The following is a 7,564-nucleotide window of genomic DNA, read 5'->3' as shown; positions in this document are numbered from 1 at the left end:
ATCACTAGTAAATAAATATTATTATTATTATTATTATTATTATTATTATCACAAAATAATACAACTTTTACTTATTATTATTATCAATATTATTTTATCAAATAAATATGTGATACAAAGATATTTTTACCACACGTAATATAATTACATTCATAATACATACCACTATATTTTTATATTGAGTGAACTGTATAAATTTTAATACTTGAAATATATAAAAGTATATTTTTATCATATATAAATTTTAATATAAATTTTTATTTAATAATAAATAATAAATGACTTGTATTATTTAGTCTAATAAAATCTAATAAATATATTTAAATATATAAAACGACTATGTTTAAGTTGTATAATAAACATGTATAGATTTTGGAAGTCATTATGGGTTAAGTTGACTTCTGTGGCTTTTTGCATATCGGTCTCGAGCATTAGGATTGTGATACACTACGACTTGACCTAAATTGTTAGACTGATATTGACCAACACATAAATATATATACTTAATATAGGTTCGTGAATCCGAGGCCAACCCTGCATTTGTTCAGTGTCGTCATATACATAATTGCTACGAAATACAGTACTGTGAGTTTCATTACTCCCTTTTTATATATATTTTTGGGACTGAGAATACATGCGCTGCTTTTATAAATGTTTTATGAAATAGACACAAGTACTTAAAACACCATTCTATGGTTAGATTATTAAACCGAATATCGCCCTTCAAGCTTGGTAGCCTAAGAATTAGGGAAATGGCCCCTAATTGACGCGAATCCTAAAGATAGATCTATTGGGCCTAACAACCCCCATTCAGGATATAGCTGGCTTTAGTACTTCGAGATTAATATTATACAGATGAGAGGTTCTGTTTGGGGATATTCTATGCGTTAAAGTTAACGTCGGTTACCAGGTGTTCAATTCATATGAATGTTTTTTATACACAGGTTATGTGTATTATTTTGTACTCGGGTTACGTGTACAATTAAATATTGAAATCTTGTGGTCTATTAAAATGATGGAAATGAATGATTATGAAAAACTAATGAACTCACCAACCTTTTGGTTGACACTTGAAAGCATGTTTATTCTCAGGTATTAAAGAAATCTTCGGCTGTGCATTTTCTCATTTTAAAGATATTACTTGGAGTCGTTTATGGCATATTTCAAAATACGTTGCATTCGAGTCGTTGAGTTCAACAAGATTACTACTAAGTCATTTATAGTTTGGATATATTATGAAATGGTATGCATGCCTGCCAACTTTCGATGCAATGAAAGTTAGTCTTTTAAAAACGAATGCATTATTTGTAAAATGTATCATTTAGAGGTCAAATACCCCGTAATGTAACCATATGTTATTGTATTCGTCCTTATGGATTAGGACGGGTCGTCTCAAAATTCATTCATTCATCATCTAGATCCAAATCAAGAAGCTAACATCAAAACAAATTGTACTTTTGGAATCCTCTCATCATCCTCTACACATAGATACCAATTTCATAACTTGGGGTAAGGTTTTTCTAAAACTCTAGATTTCTCTAAATTCGTTTTATAGACTTGAAATGGTGTTAGTTAGTGTCTATGGCTCACTAGGTTGTTGTGTATGTAATTTGTATGCTCGATTTGTCTGTTTTGAATTACTAGCATGAACACTTGAAATGGGTTTGTCAAATCTTTGATTTTGGATGATGAAATGTGTTTAGATGTTAATGTTTGTGTGTTTAAAGAGTTAGTTACTTCATATGCTTCGATTTGGTATGTTGGATGACATGAAAATCTCACATTAACATGATTATTGATTTTGTGATTCTTGGTTATGGTTTGATAGGTTTTGATATGAACATTTGAGGTCTTAAATGATAATGAGCGTTGTTAGTAAATGTTTAGTTGTATTGTATGTATGATTACCTTCAAAACGGCATACCATATGTGTACGTTTAACGTCCAAATTGTTAGATGCAAATTATGAACCTTGAACCTTTGATAATGATCATTCGACGAGGATTTAGTCATTTAAAATGATGTTTTTGATTGATGATTTGTGTTTAGTTGTATTCCTCATTAAAATACATTTCCAACGATGTATGGTATGCGTTTTAAGTGTTTGCGGTTCATAAGTTGTGATTTGGTGAGTTTTGGTTCGAAACTTGACAATTCAGCAAACAGCTCCTGGAAGCCACAGCTTCGCGATCGCGGAGCATAAAAGGCAGGGAACCTCGTAACCGCGGAGGATGACCTGAAAGGGACTGATCAAATTATCTTTTGTTTTTCACAGTTTCACCCCCGCTTACTCGCAACTCCGATTAACATGAAACTTGGCCAACATGTTTATATATGACTACTAATTGAAGTGTAACAACCCGACTTCATAAACTCAAAACGCGTACCAAAAAAAAAAATATGGCAGTGCATCTGGACGGCGTCCAGAATCCTGGACGGAGTCCAGCTCAGAAATATGGGACGGCGTCCAGCTCAACACAACTGGGACGGCGTCCAATCAATTGGGACGGCATCCCAATGGCCTTCCAGCTACTGATCACGGGTCCAACTCACACGAGCGGAAAACCCGCTTCTCGACACTTTCAAACGAAAACCTTTTTACCACAAGTCAATATAAGTGAAACTAAGATATTTTCATCATCAAACAAAGTTTTTCATCAACGGGCCCACATCGCCCATTTTACGAGTTTCGTTCAAAAATAAAAGTTTCGACCAAATATAAGTTTAAGTTCCAAACGACACTAGAGCATGGTGTTTGGGGTTAAACTACCCAATCTCGGTCGAACTCCAAAAGCTAACACCCAAAAGCATCCCCTAACAAAACAAGCGGGAGATCACTAATCCAATTGAACGCTCTTACCCTTGTCAATGCCCGAGCCTATAAAAAAGTAAACAACGAGAGGGTAAGCAAAGCTTAGTGAATGCAATAATTATACGAATACATATATAATTATACCTACTTGCATACACTTACACAACCGCAAACATGCTAACAAACAACATTAGCTTATCGTCGCAATAACAAGCTATAATTCACCAATACCCCCAAGCTAGCATAACAACCGCATATAAATATAACTCGAATAATATAATATGCTTACAACACAAATAACCATGGTTAACCAATAGTACAAGGGAACGGCGCTCGCGAAAACGCCATTGGTGTTCGTAACATCCGTTAGGGCACTTAACACCTCGCACCACTAACCCCTAGGGTGGCACCTTAACACCTCGGCACATCACCCCGAGTGGCATCTTAACACCTCGATGCATCACTCATTATTTTACGGAGTGGTGTCTTAACACCTCGACACTACACTCCTAGGTGGCATCTTAACACCTCGATGCTACACCCGAGTGGCATCTTAACACCTCGATTCTACACTCTTCACGTGAAACATGGTGTCTTAGCACCTCGACACTACCCGTTTCACGCTACAACAAATAGATACATTATATACATACGCATATAATTATTCCACTCACCTCAAAGTCTTCGTGTAAGATAACCGAACTTGCAACGTCAATGTAACGTACCTATTACATTTTAGCACATAATCAATTCACAACTCAAGTCGGTCAAGCAACTCACTTAACAATCTAGAGTCTTTTGACCCTAAGTGCAATCCCGACCCATTTTGCACCTTTAACCCTAATAATGGGTTAACTTCACCAAAAACCCTAACTTTAGCCAATTAAGGTCTTAACACACTTTTAACCACAAAGTTAACTCGTTTTCATACATGCAAGACAACCTAGGTCATCAAAGACCCATTTGACCCATTTCTAGGTCAACACACCCATTTGGGTCACCCACAACCCAAATCACACCCACTAACATTAACTATAAGTGTATTAGTATTTACTTAGGTCTTTAAGACCCATTTACACCATTTACCCTTTCAAAACCCTAGGTTAGTCACCATTTGGGTCTTCATGACCCAAACTTACCCAAAACCCCCAAATCACTCATACATGGGTTTTATGTACAACATTAACCCAAACCCTAACCCTTAAACATATTTACTAGAGAAATCAATTTTAGGGCTTACCACCACAATCAAAACGAAGCTAATGAGGAGATGAACAACTTCAATGCTCGAGCTAGAACCCGAAACAAGCTTCTTCCTCTCCTATTTGAGCTTTCTCACACTTAAGAGCACTCTCTCTCTCTAGAATTAAAGTAGATGATGTTTGGTGGTTGTGAATGGAGTAATGAGACTCCCAAAACTGATCTAGGGCTTTAAAATTCGTCCAAGAAGTGAAATTACCAAAATACCCATCTAAAATAATTAATAGCAAAAAGACATGCCTGCCAGCCATTCTGGACGGCGTCCAAAATGTTGGACGGCGTCCAGGTCTTCAAACTGGGACGGCGTCCCAAATGTTTGGACGGCGTCCAAACCCAAAAAGAAAACAGGATCTTACAACTCTCCCCCACTTAGATTGGATCACGTCCTCGTGATCCGCACCAAATACTAGAAGTTAAGCACTCTACCTTGAACATTTCCGTCTCCAATGTGGAATTACACTTGTAGCAATCACTCATCAGGGTTCTCACTTCGTACACTAACGCATCATAATACAACAACCGTACTTCACACTTCCATTCGATCAAAATTCTCACCACTCACTCGGAAATACACCGTGAAAACATCATAATATATCTTTCCAAAAGCCATAGCACTCCATCATTTCAGGATATCGGGTAATCAACCCACGAGACCCAATAACTACAACCGTTTGCTCTTACGCCGAGTATCCAAACTCGTACCCTACACTCTACAATCGTCCTAAAAGTAGTACAATCCACCGACAATCATTGTCGTCACGCCTATCAATCGTGGAATATTCGGGAATCATCCCGACACTTTTCGAAAATCTCTCGTATCCCTCTATCGGGAACTTCGCCATACCGTCTCACTTCGCTAACTACCTTCGCAATTAACTCTAAAGTCCAACTTGGGACTTTTTCGAAGACCATCGAAGCTTTCCTTTCCTAAATGAGCGACACCCGTTCGCTCATCACGTCTACTAGATAGGAACTTTTCCGCATTCTCCGGCGTTGGTCATACTAAATAATCCTTCCAAGGACTCGCTATAAGATATTCGAACCTCGGTCTTTCAAATCGTTTGAGTGTCAACGCTCGCTAAACATCACACTATACCACCGTTGTAAATCCGAGTTTCTCACCGGTACCCAAAATCAAAGCAATCACATCATCGGGGTCAAAAGTTACACTAGTAGGTATAAGGAGGCACCTGACGTTGTGTTATCCAACTCCGATTACTAACACCGAGTCTCCCAGACTCGCCCCTTACGGGGTCTACTCCTGATGTCACACGTCACCTAACTACACGCGGTCACACAAATCTAACGAACCTTACGGCTCGACACCCATGACTTCCTAGCGGCACCTGCTAGTCACTATCCACCTAGGCCGCATAGCTAGTCTACTTATATTCCATCTCAACACTAAGGAGGCGCTTGGAACACCAAGGCTTACATCTTTCCAACTTGGTCCTAACCATTAACCCGGTTACCTACATACATAAGGATAGTTAACCACCAAGACTCTACTCGCACACGAACGCGATTAACGGAAATGCCTCTAGAACGGCACACCGCGTACACCCCCAAAATCATAAAAGAAAAGAGTGGCCGTCAAGAGCGTACAACACTCGCCACACAATCACAAAACCGCCATTGAAATCGAATCGTCAATTAATCATTAATTCGAAGATTATTCCAATAACTAAATACACACTTGCACGCATTCCAAAACGTGCAATACACACAACATCCGAAGTCTATAATGATCACTTAGAATACGCGAAGTCGTCACGTATTCTTCCAACTTCTCTAGGCAATCATTCTCTAAGAGTCAACGTTAATAACCAAATTGTCACCCGCAATTTACTAAAGTCCACAATTCCGAGTACAAAGTTTGCTCAATCCCTTATATCGGGAAGAACTTAACCGATCTCGTGCCAAGATATCAATCCCCTAGCGTACCCTTACCAAGTACAATGCTAAAAACCACCAAGTCTCAACCTAATTTCAACACCCCAAAAGATGAAGGCCAAGTAAAAATGAATCCTTACGGATAACACCTTCCACCTAACACCCCTCTTAGTACGCATACACGGCTAATACGCATCTACCACAAGTATTTGATCAGAACACGGCTATTGTATCACTAGTCACACAACATGGTCCTCATGACCGAACCACCGGCGTATACAACCAGTAGTTTTTAATACTAACAATAAGAAGGTTATTCAATACAAAACTCAAGGTGTACAAAAACGGCTATCGTGATATATCCGTAGTGCGCAAAAACGGCTATTACAACACTACCAACAATATGTGTGTGAAACACGGCTACCGCACTATTAATACCAATGTGTGAGTAAAACCGACTATTACTCACAACCATGTGCACAAAACGGCTATGTGCACAATTCCTACGGGCAATTAAAATCGTAAATATACAAGTAACGGTTCTTCCCGAGAGCCGCTTGCCATCCATCACAACCAAGGGTGGTAACGAAGAGTTAATCCTTCCAGATACCCTCATCACCTATCACAAGTCAAACGCGGTCAACAGAGAGATGACCCCAAATAAACACATATATCTAATTTCCTCGTAGTACACAAAATGGCTATTTTGTAACTACTACCCAAAGTATACGACAATGAGGCATCGTACCCTTTCTCAAATCCCATTATGCTTCCTCGGTAGGAATATAAATCCTAATAAAGTCGACACAATTTCTTTGATGTAACACTACCAACTTCCCAACGTAGAACCTCGTTCCTAAATCAAATCGTCAAGATTACAAAGTCAAACGATTTTGCCATTTACCGTCGTACACGACCATACTTGGCGTCGTTCCCTCTTCCTGAATTCTCGAGAGCTCAATTCGATAATAATAAATACTAACGTCTACCGTCACCCGATTGCGCCACTAAAGTGATGACACAATGTCAACATAACACGTATCCTTTTAGAACGAAATTATCGCTACCCGCAAGGTAGACTTTTCCAACTATCAAATCCTTTTTACCCGTTACCACTACGAAAGCATCCGGTCAACGATACACACATGCTCTCAAGGGTTTCACCCACTTCACTACAAACGCGAACACGCGCTCACAACCTAACGCCAAAGTTCATTCTCATGGCTTAGTGGATTCATTTACCCTATCACTAAGAAATGCTTGATTGCACCAAGTCTTACGCCCTCGTCCGTCAATACAAATGTCATCATAGGGTGTTTCCATTAGGAATGTCACCCGCATCAATACTACGTATTACCACTATGCATTCGTCCTCAGGGCGCTTTTCCACGAGTCAACGACTCAGGCGCTACCCTGGTGCACTATCATCAAAACCATCAACAAACCGAATCTTCACCGAGTTCACTTAAGTCTAAATAGATCTCGAAGCAAAGTTTAAGTCCCTAATACATACACGAATCCATCGGCACAAATAAACAATAATAAGGCATATTTGTACCAAAGACGAAAATACCTGAAACATCATCGTTGGACCCTTGC

The sequence above is a fragment of the Rutidosis leptorrhynchoides genome, chromosome 10 (assembly GCF_046630445.1).
Source record: "Rutidosis leptorrhynchoides isolate AG116_Rl617_1_P2 chromosome 10, CSIRO_AGI_Rlap_v1, whole genome shotgun sequence".
Lineage (NCBI taxonomy): Eukaryota > Viridiplantae > Streptophyta > Magnoliopsida > Asterales > Asteraceae > Rutidosis > Rutidosis leptorrhynchoides.
Note: the sequence above shows the minus strand (reverse complement) of the source record.